The sequence below is a fragment of the Dermacentor variabilis genome, chromosome 4 (assembly GCF_050947875.1).
Source record: "Dermacentor variabilis isolate Ectoservices chromosome 4, ASM5094787v1, whole genome shotgun sequence".
Classification (NCBI taxonomy): Eukaryota; Metazoa; Arthropoda; class Arachnida; order Ixodida; family Ixodidae; genus Dermacentor; species Dermacentor variabilis.
In genome coordinates this window covers 139,923,469-139,942,460 of record NC_134571.1, presented here as the reverse complement: position 1 = coordinate 139,942,460, position 18,992 = coordinate 139,923,469, and the positions used below count along the sequence as shown (strand labels likewise).

The 18,992-nt window shown below is 45.9% G+C and overlaps 26 non-coding genes and 2 pseudogenes across 26 annotated transcripts; all 28 read left to right on the top strand.

The window, feature by feature from the left end:
* Positions 1 to 278: 278 nt before the first annotated feature.
* Positions 279 to 397, top strand: LOC142580799 (5S ribosomal RNA). Its single transcript, XR_012827940.1, has one exon. It is a non-coding gene; the product is annotated as a 5S ribosomal RNA (ribosomal RNA).
* Positions 398 to 959: 562 nt separating this feature from the next.
* LOC142580798 (5S ribosomal RNA) lies at positions 960 to 1,078 on the top strand. Its single transcript, XR_012827939.1, has one exon. It is a non-coding gene; the product is annotated as a 5S ribosomal RNA (ribosomal RNA).
* A 562-nt stretch (positions 1,079 to 1,640) lies between these two features.
* Positions 1,641 to 1,759, top strand: LOC142580797 (5S ribosomal RNA). Its single transcript, XR_012827938.1, has one exon. It is a non-coding gene; the product is annotated as a 5S ribosomal RNA (ribosomal RNA).
* A 568-nt stretch (positions 1,760 to 2,327) lies between these two features.
* LOC142580796 (5S ribosomal RNA) lies at positions 2,328 to 2,446 on the top strand. The gene has a single exon (XR_012827937.1). It is a non-coding gene; the product is annotated as a 5S ribosomal RNA (ribosomal RNA).
* A 561-nt stretch (positions 2,447 to 3,007) lies between these two features.
* Positions 3,008 to 3,126, top strand: LOC142580795 (5S ribosomal RNA). Its single transcript, XR_012827936.1, has one exon. It is a non-coding gene; the product is annotated as a 5S ribosomal RNA (ribosomal RNA).
* A 561-nt stretch (positions 3,127 to 3,687) lies between these two features.
* Positions 3,688 to 3,806, top strand: LOC142580794 (5S ribosomal RNA). The gene has a single exon (XR_012827935.1). It is a non-coding gene; the product is annotated as a 5S ribosomal RNA (ribosomal RNA).
* A 563-nt stretch (positions 3,807 to 4,369) lies between these two features.
* LOC142580792 (5S ribosomal RNA) lies at positions 4,370 to 4,488 on the top strand. Its single transcript, XR_012827933.1, has one exon. It is a non-coding gene; the product is annotated as a 5S ribosomal RNA (ribosomal RNA).
* Positions 4,489 to 5,050: 562 nt separating this feature from the next.
* Positions 5,051 to 5,169, top strand: LOC142580791 (5S ribosomal RNA). The gene has a single exon (XR_012827932.1). It is a non-coding gene; the product is annotated as a 5S ribosomal RNA (ribosomal RNA).
* Positions 5,170 to 5,733: 564 nt separating this feature from the next.
* LOC142580790 (5S ribosomal RNA) lies at positions 5,734 to 5,852 on the top strand. The gene has a single exon (XR_012827931.1). It is a non-coding gene; the product is annotated as a 5S ribosomal RNA (ribosomal RNA).
* A 562-nt stretch (positions 5,853 to 6,414) lies between these two features.
* On the top strand, positions 6,415 to 6,533 carry LOC142580789 (5S ribosomal RNA). The gene has a single exon (XR_012827930.1). It is a non-coding gene; the product is annotated as a 5S ribosomal RNA (ribosomal RNA).
* Positions 6,534 to 7,096: 563 nt separating this feature from the next.
* Positions 7,097 to 7,215, top strand: LOC142580788 (5S ribosomal RNA). The gene has a single exon (XR_012827929.1). It is a non-coding gene; the product is annotated as a 5S ribosomal RNA (ribosomal RNA).
* Positions 7,216 to 7,777: 562 nt separating this feature from the next.
* LOC142580787 (5S ribosomal RNA) lies at positions 7,778 to 7,896 on the top strand. The gene has a single exon (XR_012827928.1). It is a non-coding gene; the product is annotated as a 5S ribosomal RNA (ribosomal RNA).
* A 560-nt stretch (positions 7,897 to 8,456) lies between these two features.
* On the top strand, positions 8,457 to 8,575 carry LOC142580786 (5S ribosomal RNA). Its single transcript, XR_012827927.1, has one exon. It is a non-coding gene; the product is annotated as a 5S ribosomal RNA (ribosomal RNA).
* A 569-nt stretch (positions 8,576 to 9,144) lies between these two features.
* On the top strand, positions 9,145 to 9,263 carry LOC142580785 (5S ribosomal RNA). Its single transcript, XR_012827926.1, has one exon. It is a non-coding gene; the product is annotated as a 5S ribosomal RNA (ribosomal RNA).
* Positions 9,264 to 9,826: 563 nt separating this feature from the next.
* LOC142580784 (5S ribosomal RNA) lies at positions 9,827 to 9,945 on the top strand. Its single transcript, XR_012827925.1, has one exon. It is a non-coding gene; the product is annotated as a 5S ribosomal RNA (ribosomal RNA).
* Positions 9,946 to 10,509: 564 nt separating this feature from the next.
* Positions 10,510 to 10,628, top strand: LOC142580783 (5S ribosomal RNA). The gene has a single exon (XR_012827924.1). It is a non-coding gene; the product is annotated as a 5S ribosomal RNA (ribosomal RNA).
* Positions 10,629 to 11,193: 565 nt separating this feature from the next.
* On the top strand, positions 11,194 to 11,312 carry LOC142580781 (5S ribosomal RNA). Its single transcript, XR_012827922.1, has one exon. It is a non-coding gene; the product is annotated as a 5S ribosomal RNA (ribosomal RNA).
* A 563-nt stretch (positions 11,313 to 11,875) lies between these two features.
* On the top strand, positions 11,876 to 11,994 carry LOC142580780 (5S ribosomal RNA). The gene has a single exon (XR_012827921.1). It is a non-coding gene; the product is annotated as a 5S ribosomal RNA (ribosomal RNA).
* A 564-nt stretch (positions 11,995 to 12,558) lies between these two features.
* Positions 12,559 to 12,677, top strand: LOC142580779 (5S ribosomal RNA). The gene has a single exon (XR_012827920.1). It is a non-coding gene; the product is annotated as a 5S ribosomal RNA (ribosomal RNA).
* Positions 12,678 to 13,239: 562 nt separating this feature from the next.
* LOC142580778 (5S ribosomal RNA) lies at positions 13,240 to 13,358 on the top strand. Its single transcript, XR_012827919.1, has one exon. It is a non-coding gene; the product is annotated as a 5S ribosomal RNA (ribosomal RNA).
* A 562-nt stretch (positions 13,359 to 13,920) lies between these two features.
* On the top strand, positions 13,921 to 14,039 carry LOC142580777 (5S ribosomal RNA). The gene has a single exon (XR_012827918.1). It is a non-coding gene; the product is annotated as a 5S ribosomal RNA (ribosomal RNA).
* Positions 14,040 to 14,696: 657 nt separating this feature from the next.
* On the top strand, positions 14,697 to 14,815 carry LOC142580532 (5S ribosomal RNA; annotated as a pseudogene).
* Positions 14,816 to 15,381: 566 nt separating this feature from the next.
* On the top strand, positions 15,382 to 15,500 carry LOC142581140 (5S ribosomal RNA). Its single transcript, XR_012828278.1, has one exon. It is a non-coding gene; the product is annotated as a 5S ribosomal RNA (ribosomal RNA).
* A 562-nt stretch (positions 15,501 to 16,062) lies between these two features.
* On the top strand, positions 16,063 to 16,181 carry LOC142580776 (5S ribosomal RNA). The gene has a single exon (XR_012827917.1). It is a non-coding gene; the product is annotated as a 5S ribosomal RNA (ribosomal RNA).
* A 565-nt stretch (positions 16,182 to 16,746) lies between these two features.
* LOC142580775 (5S ribosomal RNA) lies at positions 16,747 to 16,865 on the top strand. Its single transcript, XR_012827916.1, has one exon. It is a non-coding gene; the product is annotated as a 5S ribosomal RNA (ribosomal RNA).
* A 563-nt stretch (positions 16,866 to 17,428) lies between these two features.
* LOC142580428 (5S ribosomal RNA) lies at positions 17,429 to 17,546 on the top strand (annotated as a pseudogene).
* A 562-nt stretch (positions 17,547 to 18,108) lies between these two features.
* LOC142580774 (5S ribosomal RNA) lies at positions 18,109 to 18,227 on the top strand. Its single transcript, XR_012827915.1, has one exon. It is a non-coding gene; the product is annotated as a 5S ribosomal RNA (ribosomal RNA).
* A 562-nt stretch (positions 18,228 to 18,789) lies between these two features.
* On the top strand, positions 18,790 to 18,908 carry LOC142580773 (5S ribosomal RNA). Its single transcript, XR_012827914.1, has one exon. It is a non-coding gene; the product is annotated as a 5S ribosomal RNA (ribosomal RNA).
* The last annotated feature ends 84 nt before the right edge of the window (positions 18,909 to 18,992 follow it).

Sequence of the window (18,992 nt, the reverse complement as noted above, 5' to 3'; positions counted from 1 at the left end):
TAACTGCATCGCTATTACACGCATGCAGGTTGATAACATCACATAGACGGCAGCACATTCCAAGCCACATGTGCAAGCCGCAGAAAAGCACACACAACGTGTTACGTCCACTCTCCTCTGCACAACTCGCACACGCAATTTTCTCTTTTCTAGCGCAGATCAACAAATTGAAACCGCGTAATGAGACGTTTCCGTAACCCGTAAAGACTATTCATTGTAGCTGTAGAGAGCCGATGCTCCCTTTTAGATACAGGCAGCATCGGAAACCTTCGTTTCTCGCCATCGGCCATACCATGCTGAATACGCCGGTTCTCGTCCGATCCCCGAAGCTAAGCAGCATTGGGCTCGGTCAGTACTTGGGAGGGAGACCACCTGGGAACACCGAGTGCTGATGGCACCTTTCTTTTTAATTTTTTTTTTGCCTGCACTTCTTTTTTGTTGTTATTATTATTATTATTATTATTTTAGTTGGCATGTTTTGAATGTAGGCGTAAAGCTGTGGTGAGTGGACGCGCTGGCGAAATATAAACACTCATCATCCGCAGCCTCTCGTGCGTCAACATCGATCTGAACTTCGCGGGCACAAATTCAAAACGACATGAAGGACGTGGCATGATATTACGCGGAGTAATATGGCGACAAGAAGTGTCACTAATCGCGAAAATTGTTCGCATAAACTGCTAACTGCATCGCTATTACACGCATGCAGGTTGATAACATCACATAGACGGCAGCACATTCCAAGCCACATGTGCAAGCCGCAGAAAAGCACACACAACGTGTTACGTCCACTCTCCTCTGCACAACTCGCACACGCAATTTTCTCTTTTCTAGCGCAGATCAACAAATTGAAACCACGTAATGAGACGTTTCCGTAACCCGTAAAGACTATTCATTGTAGCTGTAGAGAGCCGATGCTCCCTTTTAGATACAGGCAGCATCGGAAACCTTCGTTTCTCGCCATCGGCCATACCATGCTGAATACGCCGGTTCTCGTCCGATCCCCGAAGCTAAGCAGCATTGGGCTCGGTCAGTACTTGGGAGGGAGACCACCTGGGAACACCGAGTGCTGATGGCACCTTTCTTTTTAATTTTTTTTTTGCCTGCACTTCTTTTTTGTTGTTATTATTATTATTATTATTATTTTAGTTGGGATGTTTTGAATGTAGGCGTAAAGCTGTGGTGAGTGGACGCGCTGGCGAAATATAAACACTCATCATCCGCAGCCTCTCGTGCGTCAACATCGATCTGAACTTCGCGGGCACAAATTCAAAACGACATGAAGGACGTGGCATGATATTACGCGGAGTAATATGGCGACAAGAAGTGTCACTAATCGCGAAAATTGTTCGCATAAACTGCTAACTGCATCGCTATTACACGCATGCAGGTTGATAACATCACATAGACGGCAGCACATTCCAAGCCACATGTGCAAGCCGCAGAAAAGCACACACAACGTGTTACGTCCACTCTCCTCTGCACAACTCGCACACGCAATTTTCTCTTTTCTAGCGCAGATCAACAAATTGAAACCGCGTAATGAGACGTTTCCGTAACCCGTAAAGACTATTCATTGTAGCTGTAGAGAGCCGATGCTCCCTTTTAGATACAGGCAGCATCGGAAACCTTCGTTTCTCGCCATCGGCCATACCATGCTGAATACGCCGGTTCTCGTCCGATCCCCGAAGCTAAGCAGCATTGGGCTCGGTCAGTACTTGGGAGGGAGACCACCTGGGAACACCGAGTGCTGATGGCACCTTTCTTTTTAATTTTTTTTTTGCCTGCACTTCTTTTTTGTTGTTATTATTATTATTATTATTATTATTATTTTAGTTGGCATGTTTTGAATGTAGGCGTAAAGCTGTGGTGAGTGGACGCGCTGGCGAAATATAAACACTCATCATCCGCAGCCTCTCGTGCGTCAACATCGATCTGAACTTCGCGGGCACAAATTCAAAACGACATGAAGCACGTGGCATGATATTACGCGGAGTAATATGGCGACAAGAAGTGTCACTAATCGCGAAAATTGTTCGCATAAACTGCTAACTGCATCGCTATTACACGCATGCAGGTTGATAACATCACATAGACGGCAGCACATTCCAAGCCACATGTGCAAGCCGCAGAAAAGCACACACAACGTGTTACGTCCACTCTCCTCTGCACAACTCGCACACGCAATTTTCTCTTTTCTAGCGCAGATCAACAAATTGAAACCGCGTAATGAGACGTTTCCGTAACCCGTAAAGACTATTCATTGTAGCTGTAGAGAGCCGATGCTCCCTTTTAGATACAGGCAGCATCGGAAACCTTCGTTTCTCGCCATCGGCCATACCATGCTGAATACGCCGGTTCTCGTCCGATCCCCGAAGCTAAGCAGCATTGGGCTCGGTCAGTACTTGGGAGGGAGACCACCTGGGAACACCGAGTGCTGATGGCACCTTTCTTTTTAATTTTTTTTTGCCTGCACTTCTTTTTTGTTGTTATTATTATTATTATTATTATTTTAGTTGGCATGTTTTGAATGTAGGCGTAAAGCTGTGGTGAGTGGACGCGCTGGCGAAATATAAACACTCATCATCCGCAGCCTCTCGTGCGTCAACATCGATCTGAACTTCGCGGGCACAAATTCAAAACGACATGAAGGACGTGGCATGATATTACGCGGAGTAATATGGCGACAAGAAGTGTCACTAATCGCGAAAATTGTTCGCATAAACTGCTAACTGCATCGCTATTACACGCATGCAGGTTGATAACATCACATAGACGGCAGCACATTCCAAGCCACATGTGCAAGCCGCAGAAAAGCACACACAACGTGTTACGTCCACTCTCCTCTGCACAACTCGCACACGCAATTTTCTCTTTTCTAGCGCAGATCAACAAATTGAAACCACGTAATGAGACGTTTCCGTAACCCGTAAAGACTATTCATTGTAGCTGTAGAGAGCCGATGCTCCCTTTTAGATACAGGCAGCATCGGAAACCTTCGTTTCTCGCCATCGGCCATACCATGCTGAATACGCCGGTTCTCGTCCGATCCCCGAAGCTAAGCAGCATTGGGCTCGGTCAGTACTTGGGAGGGAGACCACCTGGGAACACCGAGTGCTGATGGCACCTTTCTTTTTATTTTTTTTTTGCCTGCACTTCTTTTTTGTTGTTATTATTATTATTATTATTATTTTAGTTGGCATGTTTTGAATGTAGGCGTAAAGCTGTGGTGAGTGGACGCGCTGGCGAAATATAAACACTCATCATCCGCAGCCTCTCGTGCGTCAACATCGATCTGAACTTCGCGGGCACAAATTCAAAACGACATGAAGGACGTGGCATGATATTACGCGGAGTAATATGGCGACAAGAAGTGTCACTAATCGCGAAAATTGTTCGCATAAACTGCTAACTGCATCGCTATTACACGCATGCAGGTTGATAACATCACATAGACGGCAGCACATTCCAAGCCACATGTGCAAGCCGCAGAAAAGCACACACAACGTGTTACGTCCACTCTCCTCTGCACAACTCGCACACGCAATTTTCTCTTTTCTAGCGCAGATCAACAAATTGAAACCACGTAATGAGACGTTTCCGTAACCCGTAAAGACTATTCATTGTAGCTGTAGAGAGCCGATGCTCCCTTTTAGATACAGGCAGCATCGGAAACCTTCGTTTCTCGCCATCGGCCATACCATGCTGAATACGCCGGTTCTCGTCCGATCCCCGAAGCTAAGCAGCATTGGGCTCGGTCAGTACTTGGGAGGGAGACCACCTGGGAACACCGAGTGCTGATGGCACCTTTCTTTTTAATTTTTTTTTTTGCCTGCACTTCTTTTTTGTTGTTATTATTATTATTATTATTATTTTAGTTGGCATGTTTTGAATGTAGGCGTAAAGCTGTGGTGAGTGGACGCGCTGGCGAAATATAAACACTCATCATCCGCAGCCTCTCGTGCGTCAACATCGATCTGAACTTCGCGGGCACAAATTCAAAACGACATGAAGGACGTGGCATGATATTACGCGGAGTAATATGGCGACAAGAAGTGTCACTAATCGCGAAAATTGTTCGCATAAACTGCTAACTGCATCGCTATTACACGCATGCAGGTTGATAACATCACATAGACGGCAGCACATTCCAAGCCACATGTGCAAGCCGCAGAAAAGCACACACAACGTGTTACGTCCACTCTCCTCTGCACAACTCGCACACGCAATTTTCTCTTTTCTAGCGCAGATCAACAAATTGAAACCACGTAATGAGACGTTTCCGTAACCCGTAAAGACTATTCATTGTAGCTGTAGAGAGCCGATGCTCCCTTTTAGATACAGGCAGCATCGGAAACCTTCGTTTCTCGCCATCGGCCATACCATGCTGAATACGCCGGTTCTCGTCCGATCCCCGAAGCTAAGCAGCATTGGGCTCGGTCAGTACTTGGGAGGGAGACCACCTGGGAACACCGAGTGCTGATGGCACCTTTCTTTTTAATTTTTTTTTTGCCTGCACTTCTTTTTTGTTGTTATTATTATTATTATTATTATTTTAGTTGGCATGTTTTGAATGTAGGCGTAAAGCTGTGGTGAGTGGACGCGCTGGCGAAATATAAACACTCATCATCCGCAGCCTCTCGTGCGTCAACATCGATCTGAACTTCGCGGGCACAAATTCAAAACGACATGAAGGACGTGGCATGATATTACGCGGAGTAATATGGCGACAAGAAGTGTCACTAATCGCGAAAATTGTTCGCATAAACTGCTAACTGCATCGCTATTACACGCATGCAGGTTGATAACATCACATAGACGGCAGCACATTCCAAGCCACATGTGCAAGCCGCAGAAAAGCACACACAACGTGTTACGTCCACTCTCCTCTGCACAACTCGCACACGCAATTTTCTCTTTTCTAGCGCAGATCAACAAATTGAAACCACGTAATGAGACGTTTCCGTAACCCGTAAAGACTATTCATTGTAGCTGTAGAGAGCCGATGCTCCCTTTTAGATACAGGCAGCATCGGAAACCTTCGTTTCTCGCCATCGGCCATACCATGCTGAATACGCCGGTTCTCGTCCGATCCCCGAAGCTAAGCAGCATTGGGCTCGGTCAGTACTTGGGAGGGAGACCACCTGGGAACACCGAGTGCTGATGGCACCTTTCTTTTTAATTTTTTTTTTTTGCCTGCACTTCTTTTTTGTTGTTATTATTATTATTATTATTATTTTAGTTGGCATGTTTTGAATGTAGGCGTAAAGCTGTGGTGAGTGGACGCGCTGGCGAAATATAAACACTCATCATCCGCAGCCTCTCGTGCGTCAACATCGATCTGAACTTCGCGGGCACAAATTCAAAACGACATGAAGGACGTGGCATGATATTACGCGGAGTAATATGGCGACAAGAAGTGTCACTAATCGCGAAAATTGTTCGCATAAACTGCTAACTGCATCGCTATTACACGCATGCAGGTTGATAACATCACATAGACGGCAGCACATTCCAAGCCACATGTGCAAGCCGCAGAAAAGCACACACAACGTGTTACGTCCACTCTCCTCTGCACAACTCGCACACGCAATTTTCTCTTTTCTAGCGCAGATCAACAAATTGAAACCACGTAATGAGACGTTTCCGTAACCCGTAAAGACTATTCATTGTAGCTGTAGAGAGCCGATGCTCCCTTTTAGATACAGGCAGCATCGGAAACCTTCGTTTCTCGCCATCGGCCATACCATGCTGAATACGCCGGTTCTCGTCCGATCCCCGAAGCTAAGCAGCATTGGGCTCGGTCAGTACTTGGGAGGGAGACCACCTGGGAACACCGAGTGCTGATGGCACCTTTCTTTTTAATTTTTTTTTTGCCTGCACTTCTTTTTTGTTGTTATTATTATTATTATTATTATTTTAGTTGGCATGTTTTGAATGTAGGCGTAAAGCTGTGGTGAGTGGACGCGCTGGCGAAATATAAACACTCATCATCCGCAGCCTCTCGTGCGTCAACATCGATCTGAACTTCGCGGGCACAAATTCAAAACGACATGAAGGACGTGGCATGATATTACGCGGAGTAATATGGCGACAAGAAGTGTCACTAATCGCGAAAATTGTTCGCATAAACTGCTAACTGCATCGCTATTACACGCATGCAGGTTGATAACATCACATAGACGGCAGCACATTCCAAGCCACATGTGCAAGCCGCAGAAAAGCACACACAACGTGTTACGTCCACTCTCCTCTGCACAACTCGCACACGCAATTTTCTCTTTTCTAGCGCAGATCAACAAATTGAAACCACGTAATGAGACGTTTCCGTAACCCGTAAAGACTATTCATTGTAGCTGTAGAGAGCCGATGCTCCCTTTTAGATACAGGCAGCATCGGAAACCTTCGTTTCTCGCCATCGGCCATACCATGCTGAATACGCCGGTTCTCGTCCGATCCCCGAAGCTAAGCAGCATTGGGCTCGGTCAGTACTTGGGAGGGAGACCACCTGGGAACACCGAGTGCTGATGGCACCTTTCTTTTTAATTTTTTTTTTTGCCTGCACTTCTTTTTTGTTGTTATTATTATTATTATTATTATTTTAGTTGGCATGTTTTGAATGTAGGCGTAAAGCTGTGGTGAGTGGACGCGCTGGCGAAATATAAACACTCATCATCCGCAGCCTCTCGTGCGTCAACATCGATCTGAACTTCGCGGGCACAAATTCAAAACGACATGAAGGACGTGGCATGATATTACGCGGAGTAATATGGCGACAAGAAGTGTCACTAATCGCGAAAATTGTTCGCATAAACTGCTAACTGCATCGCTATTACACGCATGCAGGTTGATAACATCACATAGACGGCAGCACATTCCAAGCCACATGTGCAAGCCGCAGAAAAGCACACACAACGTGTTACGTCCACTCTCCTCTGCACAACTCGCACACGCAATTTTCTCTTTTCTAGCGCAGATCAACAAATTGAAACCACGTAATGAGACGTTTCCGTAACCCGTAAAGACTATTCATTGTAGCTGTAGAGAGCCGATGCTCCCTTTTAGATACAGGCAGCATCGGAAACCTTCGTTTCTCGCCATCGGCCATACCATGCTGAATACGCCGGTTCTCGTCCGATCCCCGAAGCTAAGCAGCATTGGGCTCGGTCAGTACTTGGGAGGGAGACCACCTGGGAACACCGAGTGCTGATGGCACCTTTCTTTTTAATTTTTTTTTTGCCTGCACTTCTTTTTTGTTGTTATTATTATTATTATTATTATTTTAGTTGGGATGTTTTGAATGTAGGCGTAAAGCTGTGGTGAGTGGACGCGCTGGCGAAATATAAACACTCATCATCCGCAGCCTCTCGTGCGTCAACATCGATCTGAACTTCGCGGGCACAAATTCAAAACGACATGAAGGACGTGGCATGATATTACGCGGAGTAATATGGCGACAAGAAGTGTCACTAATCGCGAAAATTGTTCGCATAAACTGCTAACTGCATCGCTATTACACGCATGCAGGTTGATAACATCACATAGACGGCAGCACATTCCAAGCCACATGTGCAAGCCGCAGAAAAGCACACACAACGTGTTACGTCCACTCTCCTCTGCACAACTCGCACACGCAATTTTCTCTTTTCTAGCGCAGATCAACAAATTGAAACCGCGTAATGAGACGTTTCCGTAACCCGTAAAGACTATTCATTGTAGCTGTAGAGAGCCGATGCTCCCTTTTAGATACAGGCAGCATCGGAAACCTTCGTTTCTCGCCATCGGCCATACCATGCTGAATACGCCGGTTCTCGTCCGATCCCCGAAGCTAAGCAGCATTGGGCTCGGTCAGTACTTGGGAGGGAGACCACCTGGGAACACCGAGTGCTGATGGCACCTTTCTTTTTAATTTTTTTTGCCTGCACTTCTTTTTTGTTGTTATTATTATTATTATTATTATTTTAGTTGGCATGTTTTGAATGTAGGCGTAAAGCTGTGGTGAGTGGACGCGCTGGCGAAATATAAACACTCATCATCCGCAGCCTCTCGTGCGTCAACATCGATCTGAACTTCGCGGGCACAAATTCAAAACGACATGAAGGACGTGGCATGATATTACGCGGAGTAATATGGCGACAAGAAGTGTCACTAATCGCGAAAATTGTTCGCATAAACTGCTAACTGCATCGCTATTACACGCATGCAGGTTGATAACATCACATAGACGGCAGCACATTCCAAGCCACATGTGCAAGCCGCAGAAAAGCACACACAACGTGTTACGTCCACTCTCCTCTGCACAACTCGCACACGCAATTTTCTCTTTTCTAGCGCAGATCAACAAATTGAAACCACGTAATGAGACGTTTCCGTAACCCGTAAAGACTATTCATTGTAGATGTAGAGAGCCGATGCTCCCTTTTAGATACAGGCAGCATCGGAAACCTTCGTTTCTCGCCATCGGCCATACCATGCTGAATACGCCGGTTCTCGTCCGATCCCCGAAGCTAAGCAGCATTGGGCTCGGTCAGTACTTGGGAGGGAGACCACCTGGGAACACCGAGTGCTGATGGCACCTTTCTTTTTAATTTTTTTTTTTGCCTGCACTTCTTTTTTGTTGTTATTATTATTATTATTATTATTATTATTTTAGTTGGCATGTTTTGAATGTAGGCGTAAAGCTGTGGTGAGTGGACGCGCTGGCGAAATATAAACACTCATCATCCGCAGCCTCTCGTGCGTCAACATCGATCTGAACTTCGCGGGCACAAATTCAAAACGACATGAAGGACGTGGCATGATATTACGCGGAGTAATATGGCGACAAGAAGTGTCACTAATCGCGAAAATTGTTCGCATAAACTGCTAACTGCATCGCTATTACACGCATGCAGGTTGATAACATCACATAGACGGCAGCACATTCCAAGCCACATGTGCAAGCCGCAGAAAAGCACACACAACGTGTTACGTCCACTCTCCTCTGCACAACTCGCACACGCAATTTTCTCTTTTCTAGCGCAGATCAACAAATTGAAACCACGTAATGAGACGTTTCCGTAACCCGTAAAGACTATTCATTGTAGCTGTAGAGAGCCGATGCTCCCTTTTAGATACAGGCAGCATCGGAAACCTTCGTTTCTCGCCATCGGCCATACCATGCTGAATACGCCGGTTCTCGTCCGATCCCCGAAGCTAAGCAGCATTGGGCTCGGTCAGTACTTGGGAGGGAGACCACCTGGGAACACCGAGTGCTGATGGCACCTTTCTTTTTAATTTTTTTTTTTGCCTGCACTTCTTTTTTGTTGTTATTATTATTATTATTATTATTTTAGTTGGGATGTTTTGAATGTAGGCGTAAAGCTGTGGTGAGTGGACGCGCTGGCGAAATATAAACACTCATCATCCGCAGCCTCTCGTGCGTCAACATCGATCTGAACTTCGCGGGCACAAATTCAAAACGACATGAAGGACGTGGCATGATATTACGCGGAGTAATATGGCGACAAGAAGTGTCACTAATCGCGAAAATTGTTCGCATAAACTGCTAACTGCATCGCTATTACACGCATGCAGGTTGATAACATCACATAGACGGCAGCACATTCCAAGCCACATGTGCAAGCCGCAGAAAAGCACACACAACGTGTTACGTCCACTCTCCTCTGCACAACTCGCACACGCAATTTTCTCTTTTCTAGCGCAGATCAACAAATTGAAACCGCGTAATGAGACGTTTCCGTAACCCGTAAAGACTATTCATTGTAGCTGTAGAGAGCCGATGCTCCCTTTTAGATACAGGCAGCATCGGAAACCTTCGTTTCTCGCCATCGGCCATACCATGCTGAATACGCCGGTTCTCGTCCGATCCCCGAAGCTAAGCAGCATTGGGCTCGGTCAGTACTTGGGAGGGAGACCACCTGGGAACACCGAGTGCTGATGGCACCTTTCTTTTTAATTTTTTTTTTTTGCCTGCACTTCTTTTTTGTTGTTATTATTATTATTATTATTATTTTAGTTGGGATGTTTTGAATGTAGGCGTAAAGCTGTGGTGAGTGGACGCGCTGGCGAAATATAAACACTCATCATCCGCAGCCTCTCGTGCGTCAACATCGATCTGAACTTCGCGGGCACAAATTCAAAACGACATGAAGGACGTGGCATGATATTACGCGGAGTAATATGGCCACAAGAAGTGTCACTAATCGCGAAAATTGTTCGCATAAACTGCTAACTGCATCGCTATTACACGCATGCAGGTTGATAACATCACATAGACGGCAGCACATTCCAAGCCACATGTGCAAGCCGCAGAAAAGCACACACAACGTGTTACGTCCACTCTCCTCTGCACAACTCGCACACGCAATTTTCTCTTTTCTAGCGCAGATCAACAAATTGAAACCGCGTAATGAGACGTTTCCGTAACCCGTAAAGACTATTCATTGTAGCTGTAGAGAGCCGATGCTCCCTTTTAGATACAGGCAGCATCGGAAACCTTCGTTTCTCGCCATCGGCCATACCATGCTGAATACGCCGGTTCTCGTCCGATCCCCGAAGCTAAGCAGCATTGGGCTCGGTCAGTACTTGGGAGGGAGACCACCTGGGAACACCGAGTGCTGATGGCACCTTTCTTTTTAATTTTTTTTTTGCCTGCACTTCTTTTTTGTTGTTATTATTATTATTATTATTATTATTTTAGTTGGCATGTTTTGAATGTAGGCGTAAAGCTGTGGTGAGTGGACGCGCTGGCGAAATATAAACACTCATCATCCGCAGCCTCTCGTGCGTCAACATCGATCTGAACTTCGCGGGCACAAATTCAAAACGACATGAAGGACGTGGCATGATATTACGCGGAGTAATATGGCGACAAGAAGTGTCACTAATCGCGAAAATTGTTCGCATAAACTGCTAACTGCATCGCTATTACACGCATGCAGGTTGATAACATCACATAGACGGCAGCACATTCCAAGCCACATGTGCAAGCCGCAGAAAAGCACACACAACGTGTTACGTCCACTCTCCTCTGCACAACTCGCACACGCAATTTTCTCTTTTCTAGCGCAGATCAACAAATTGAAACCGCGTAATGAGACGTTTCCGTAACCCGTAAAGACTATTCATTGTAGCTGTAGAGAGCCGATGCTCCCTTTTAGATACAGGCAGCATCGGAAACCTTCGTTTCTCGCCATCGGCCATACCATGCTGAATACGCCGGTTCTCGTCCGATCCCCGAAGCTAAGCAGCATTGGGCTCGGTCAGTACTTGGGAGGGAGACCACCTGGGAACACCGAGTGCTGATGGCACCTTTCTTTTTAATTTTTTTTTTTGCCTGCACTTCTTTTTTGTTGTTATTATTATTATTATTATTATTTTAGTTGGCATGTTTTGAATGTAGGCGTAAAGCTGTGGTGAGTGGACGCGCTGGCGAAATATAAACACTCATCATCCGCAGCCTCTCGTGCGTCAACATCGATCTGAACTTCGCGGGCACAAATTCAAAACGACATGAAGGACGTGGCATGATATTACGCGGAGTAATATGGCGACAAGAAGTGTCACTAATCGCGAAAATTGTTCGCATAAACTGCTAACTGCATCGCTATTACACGCATGCAGGTTGATAACATCACATAGACGGCAGCACATTCCAAGCCACATGTGCAAGCCGCAGAAAAGCACACACAACGTGTTACGTCCACTCTCCTCTGCACAACTCGCACACGCAATTTTCTCTTTTCTAGCGCAGATCAACAAATTGAAACCACGTAATGAGACGTTTCCGTAACCCGTAAAGACTATTCATTGTAGCTGTAGAGAGCCGATGCTCCCTTTTAGATACAGGCAGCATCGGAAACCTTCGTTTCTCGCCATCGGCCATACCATGCTGAATACGCCGGTTCTCGTCCGATCCCCGAAGCTAAGCAGCATTGGGCTCGGTCAGTACTTGGGAGGGAGACCACCTGGGAACACCGAGTGCTGATGGCACCTTTCTTTTTAATTTTTTTTTTTTGCCTGCACTTCTTTTTTGTTGTTATTATTATTATTATTATTATTTTAGTTGGCATGTTTTGAATGTAGGCGTAAAGCTGTGGTGAGTGGACGCGCTGGCGAAATATAAACACTCATCATCCGCAGCCTCTCGTGCGTCAACATCGATCTGAACTTCGCGGGCACAAATTCAAAACGACATGAAGGACGTGGCATGATATTACGCGGAGTAATATGGCGACAAGAAGTGTCACTAATCGCGAAAATTGTTCGCATAAACTGCTAACTGCATCGCTATTACACGCATGCAGGTTGATAACATCACATAGACGGCAGCACATTCCAAGCCACATGTGCAAGCCGCAGAAAAGCACACACAACGTGTTACGTCCACTCTCCTCTGCACAACTCGCACACGCAATTTTCTCTTTTCTAGCGCAGATCAACAAATTGAAACCGCGTAATGAGACGTTTCCGTAACCCGTAAAGACTATTCATTGTAGCTGTAGAGAGCCGATGCTCCCTTTTAGATACAGGCAGCATCGGAAACCTTCGTTTCTCGCCATCGGCCATACCATGCTGAATACGCCGGTTCTCGTCCGATCCCCGAAGCTAAGCAGCATTGGGCTCGGTCAGTACTTGGGAGGGAGACCACCTGGGAACACCGAGTGCTGATGGCACCTTTCTTTTTAATTTTTTTTTTGCCTGCACTTCTTTTTTGTTGTTATTATTATTATTATTATTATTTTAGTTGGCATGTTTTGAATGTAGGCGTAAAGCTGTGGTGAGTGGACGCGCTGGCGAAATATAAACACTCATCATCCGCAGCCTCTCGTGCGTCAACATCGATCTGAACTTCGCGGGCACAAATTCAAAACGACATGAAGGACGTGGCATGATATTACGCGGAGTAATATGGCGACAAGAAGTGTCACTAATCGCGAAAATTGTTCGCATAAACTGCTAACTGCATCGCTATTACACGCATGCAGGTTGATAACATCACATAGACGGCAGCACATTCCAAGCCACATGTGCAAGCCGCAGAAAAGCACACACAACGTGTTACGTCCACTCTCCTCTGCACAACTCGCACACGCAATTTTCTCTTTTCTAGCGCAGATCAACAAATTGAAACCGCGTAATGAGACGTTTCCGTAACCCGTAAAGACTATTCATTGTAGCTGTAGAGAGCCGATGCTCCCTTTTAGATACAGGCAGCATCGGAAACCTTCGTTTCTCGCCATCGGCCATACCATGCTGAATACGCCGGTTCTCGTCCGATCCCCGAAGCTAAGCAGCATTGGGCTCGGTCAGTACTTGGGAGGGAGACCACCTGGGAACACCGAGTGCTGATGGCACCTTTCTTTTTAATTTTTTTTTTGCCTGCACTTCTTTTTTGTTGTTATTATTATTATTATTATTATTTTAGTTGGCATGTTTTGAATGTAGGCGTAAAGCTGTGGTGAGTGGACGCGCTGGCGAAATATAAACACTCATCATCCGCAGCCTCTCGTGCGTCAACATCGATCTGAACTTCGCGGGCACAAATTCAAAACGACATGAAGGACGTGGCATGATATTACGCGGAGTAATATGGCGACAAGAAGTGTCACTAATCGCGAAAATTGTTCGCATCAACTGCTAACTGCATCGCTATTACACGCATGCAGGTTGATAACATCACATAGACGGCAGCACATTCCAAGCCACATGTGCAAGCCGCAGAAAAGCACACACAACGTGTTACGTCCACTCTCCTCTGCACAACTCGCACACGCAATTTTCTCTTTTCTAGCGCAGATCAACAAATTGAAACCACGTAATGAGACGTTTCCGTAACCCGTAAAGACTATTCATTGTAGCTGTAGAGAGCCGATGCTCCCTTTTAGATACAGGCAGCATCGGAAACCTTCGTTTCTCGCCATCGGCCATACCATGCTGAATACGCCGGTTCTCGTCCGATCCCCGAAGCTAAGCAGCATTGGGCTCGGTCAGTACTTGGGAGGGAGACCACCTGGGAACACCGAGTGCTGATGGCACCTTTCTTTTTAATTTTTTTTTTTGCCTGCACTTCTTTTTTGTTGTTATTATTATTATTATTATTATTATTATTTTAGTTGGGATGTTTTGAATGTAGGCGTAAAGCTGTGGTGAGTGGACGCGCTGGCGAAATATAAACACTCATCATCCGCAGCCTCTCGTGCGTCAACATCGATCTGAACTTCGCGGGCACAAATTCAAAACGACATGAAGGACGTGGCATGATATTACGCGGAGTAATATGGCGACAAGAAGTGTCACTAATCGCGAAAATTGTTCGCATAAACTGCTAACTGCATCGCTATTACACGCATGCAGGTTGATAACATCACATAGACGGCAGCACATTCCAAGCCACATGTGCAAGCCGCAGAAAAGCACACACAACGTGTTACGTCCACTCTCCTCTGCACAACTCGCACACGCAATTTTCTCTTTTCTAGCGCAGATCAACAAATTGAAACCGCGTAATGAGACGTTTCCGTAACCCGTAAAGACTATTCATTGTAGCTGTAGAGAGCCGATGCTCCCTTTTAGATACAGGCAGCATCGGAAACCTTCGTTTCTCGCCATCGGCCATACCATGCTTTATTGTCAGATGGTGGGAGCAGTATGTATTGATGTATTTGTTGAATGTCTGGAAATAAAGAAAAAAAAAAATCGGCCATACCATGCTGAATACGCCGGTTCTCGTCCGATCCCCGAAGCTAGGCAGCATTGGGCTCGGTCAGTACTTGGGAGGGAGACCACCTGGGAACACCGAGTGCTGATGGCACCTTTCTTTTTAATTTTTTTTTTTGCCTGCACTTCTTTTTTGTTGTTATTATTATTATTATTATTATTATTTTAGTTGGCATGTTTTGAATGTAGGCGTAAAGCTGTGGTGAGTGGACGCGCTGGCGAAATATAAACACTCATCATCCGCAGCCTCTCGTGCGTCAACATCGATCTGAACTTCGCGGGCACAAATTCAAAACGACATGAAGGACGTGGCATGATATTACGCGGAGTAATATGGCGACAAGAAGTGTCACTAATCGCGAAAATTGTTCGCATAAACTGCTAACTGCATCGCTATTACACGCATGCAGGTTGATAACATCACATAGACGGCAGCACATTCCAAGCCACATGTGCAAGCCGCAGAAAAGCACACACAACGTGTTACGTCCACTCTCCTCTGCACAACTCGCACACGCAATTTTCTCTTTTCTAGCGCAGATCAACAAATTGAAACCGCGTAATGAGACGTTTCCGTAACCCGTAAAGACTATTCATTGTAGCTGTAGAGAGCCGATGCTCCCTTTTAGATACAGGCAGCATCGGAAACCTTCGTTTCTCGCCATCGGCCATACCATGCTGAATACGCCGGTTCTCGTCCGATCCCCGAAGCTAAGCAGCATTGGGCTCGGTCAGTACTTGGGCGGGAGACCACCTGGGAACACCGAGTGCTGATGGCACCTTTCTTTTTAATTTTTTTTTTGCCTGCACTTCTTTTTTGTTGTTATTATTATTATTATTATTATTTTAGTTGGCATGTTTTGAATGTAGGCGTAAAGCTGTGGTGAGTGGACGCGCTGGCGAAATATAAACACTCATCATCCGCAGCCTCTCGTGCGTCAACATCGATCTCAACTTCGCGGGCACAAATTCAAAACGACATGAAGGACGTGGCATGATATTACGCGGAGTAATATGGCGACAAGAAGTGTCACTAATCGCGAAAATTGTTCGCATAAACTGCTAACTGCATCGCTATTACACGCATGCAGGTTGATAACATCACATAGACGGCAGCACATTCCAAGCCACATGTGCAAGCCGCAGAAAAGCACACACAACGTGTTACGTCCACTCTCCTCTGCACAACTCGCACACGCAATTTTCTCTTTTCTAGCGCAGATCAACAAATTGAAACCACGTAATGAGACGTTTCCGTAACCCGTAAAGACTATTCATTGTAGCTGTAGAGAGCCGATGCTCCCTTTTAGATACAGGCAGCATCGGAAACCTTCGTTTCTCGCCATCGGCCATACCATGCTGAATACGCCGGTTCTCGTCCGATCCCCGAAGCTAAGCAGCATTGGGCTCGGTCAGTACTTGGGAGGGAGACCACCTGGGAACACCGAGTGCTGATGGCACCTTTCTTTTTAATTTTTTTTTTTTTGCCTGCACTTCTTTTTTGTTGTTATTATTATTATTATTATTATTTTAGTTGGCATGTTTTGAATGTAGGCGTAAAGCTGTGGTGAGTGGACGCGCTGGCGAAATATAAACACTCATCATCCGCAGCCTCTCGTGCGTCAACATCGATCTGAACTTCGCGGGCACAAATTCAAAACGACATGAAGGACGTGGCATGATATTACGCGGAGTAATATGGCGACAAGAAGTGTCACTAATCGCGAAAATTGTTCGCATAAACTGCTAACTGCATCGCTATTACACGCATGCAGGTTGATAACATCACATAGACGGCAGCACATTCCAAGCCACATGTGCAAGCCGCAGAAAAGCACACACAACGTGTTACGTCCACTCTCCTCTGCACAACTCGCACACGCAATTTTCTCTTTTCTAGCGCAGATCAACAAATTGAAACCACGTAATGAGACGTTTCCGTAACCCGTAAAGACTATTCATTGTAGCTGTAGAGAGCCGATGCTCCCTTTTAGATACAGGCAGCATCGGAAACCTTCGTTTCTCGCCATCGGCCATACCATGCTGAATACGCCGGTTCTCGTCCGATCCCCGAAGCTAAGCAGCATTGGGCTCGGTCAGTACTTGGGAGGGAGACCACCTGGGAACACCGAGTGCTGATGGCACCTTTCTTTTTAATTTTTTTTTTTGCCTGCACTTCTTTTTTGTTGTTATTATTATTATTATTATTATTTTAGTTGGCATGTTTTGAATGTAGGCGTAAAGCTGTGGTGAGTGGACGCGCTGGCGAAATATAAACACTCATCATCCGCAGCCTCTCGTGCGTCAACATCGATCTGAACTTCGCGGGCACAAATTCAAAACGACATGAAGGACGTGGCATGATATTACGCGGAGTAATATGGCGACAAGAAGTGTCACTAATCGCGAAAATTGTTCGCATAAACTGCTAACTGCATCGCTATTACACGCATGCAGGTTGATAACATCACATAGACGGCAGCACATTCCAAGCCACATGTGCGAGCCGCAGAAAAGCACACACAACGTGTTACGTCCACTCTCCTCTGCACAACTCGCACACGCAATTTTCTCTTTTCTAGCGCAGATCAACAAATTGAAACCGCGTAATGAGACGTTTCCGTAACCCGTAAAGACTATTCATTGTAGCTGTAGAGAGCCGATGCTCCCTTTTAGATACAGGCAGCATCGGAAACCTTCGTTTCTCGCCATCGGCCATACCATGCTGAATACGCCGGTTCTCGTCCGATCCCCGAAGCTAAGCAGCATTGGCTCGGTCAGTACTTGGGCGGGAGACCACCTGGGAACACCGAGTGCTGATGGCACCTTTCTTTTTAATTTTTTTTTTGCCTGCACTTCTTTTTTGTTGTTATTATTATTATTATTATTATTTTAGTTGGCATGTTTTGAATGTAGGCGTAAAGCTGTGGTGAGTGGACGCGCTGGCGAAATATAAACACTCATCATCCGCAGCCTCTCGTGCGTCAACATCGATCTGAACTTCGCGGGCACAAATTCAAAACGACATGAAGGACGTGGCATGATATTACGCGGAGTAATATGGCGACAAGAAGTGTCACTAATCGCGAAAATTGTTCGCATAAACTGCTAACTGCATCGCTATTACACGCATGCAGGTTGATAACATCACATAGACGGCAGCACATTCCAAGCCACATGTGCAAGCCGCAGAAAAGCACACACAACGTGTTACGTCCACTCTCCTCTGCACAACTCGCACACGCAATTTTCTCTTTTCTAGCGCAGATCAACAAATTGAAACCACGTAATGAGACGTTTCCGTAACCCGTAAAGACTATTCATTGTAGCTGTAGAGAGCCGATGCTCCCTTTTAGATACAGGCAGCATCGGAAACCTTCGTTTCTCGCCATCGGCCATACCATGCTGAATACGCCGGTTCTCGTCCGATCCCCGAAGCTAAGCAGCATTGGGCTCGGTCAGTACTTGGGAGGGAGACCACCTGGGAACACCGAGTGCTGATGGCACCTTTCTTTTTAATTTTTTTTTTGCCTGCACTTCTTTTTTGTTGTTATTATTATTATTATTATTATTTTAGTTGGGATGTTTTGAATGTAGGCGTAAAGCTGTGGTGAGTGGACGCGCTGGCGAAATATAAACACTCATCATCCGCAGCCTCTCGTGCGTCAACATCGATCTGAACTTCGCGGGCACAAATTCAAAACGACATGAAGGACGTGGCATGATATTACGCGGAGTAATATGGCGACAAGAAGTGTCACTAATCGCGAAAATTGTTCGCATAAACTGCTAACTGCATCGCTATTACACGCATGCAGGTTGATAACATCACATAGACGGCAGCACATTCCAAGCCACATGTGCAAGCCGCAGAAAAGCACACACAACGTGTTACGTCCACTCTCCTCTGCACAACTCGCACACGCAATTTTCTCTTTTCTAGCGCAGATCAACAAATTGAAACCGCGTAATGAGACGTTTCCGTAACCCGTAAAGACTATTCATTGTAGCTGTAGAGAGCCGATGCTCCCTTTTAGATACAGGCAGCATCGGAAACCTTCGTTTCTCGCCATCGGCCATACCATGCTGAATACGCCGGTTCTCGTCCGATCCCCGAAGCTAAGCAGCATTGGGCTCGGTCAGTACTTGGGAGGGAGACCACCTGGGAACACCGAGTGCTGATGGCACCTTTCTTTTTAATTTTTTTTTTTGCCTGCACTTCTTTTTTGTTGTTATTATTATTATTATTATTATTTTAGTTGGCATGTTTT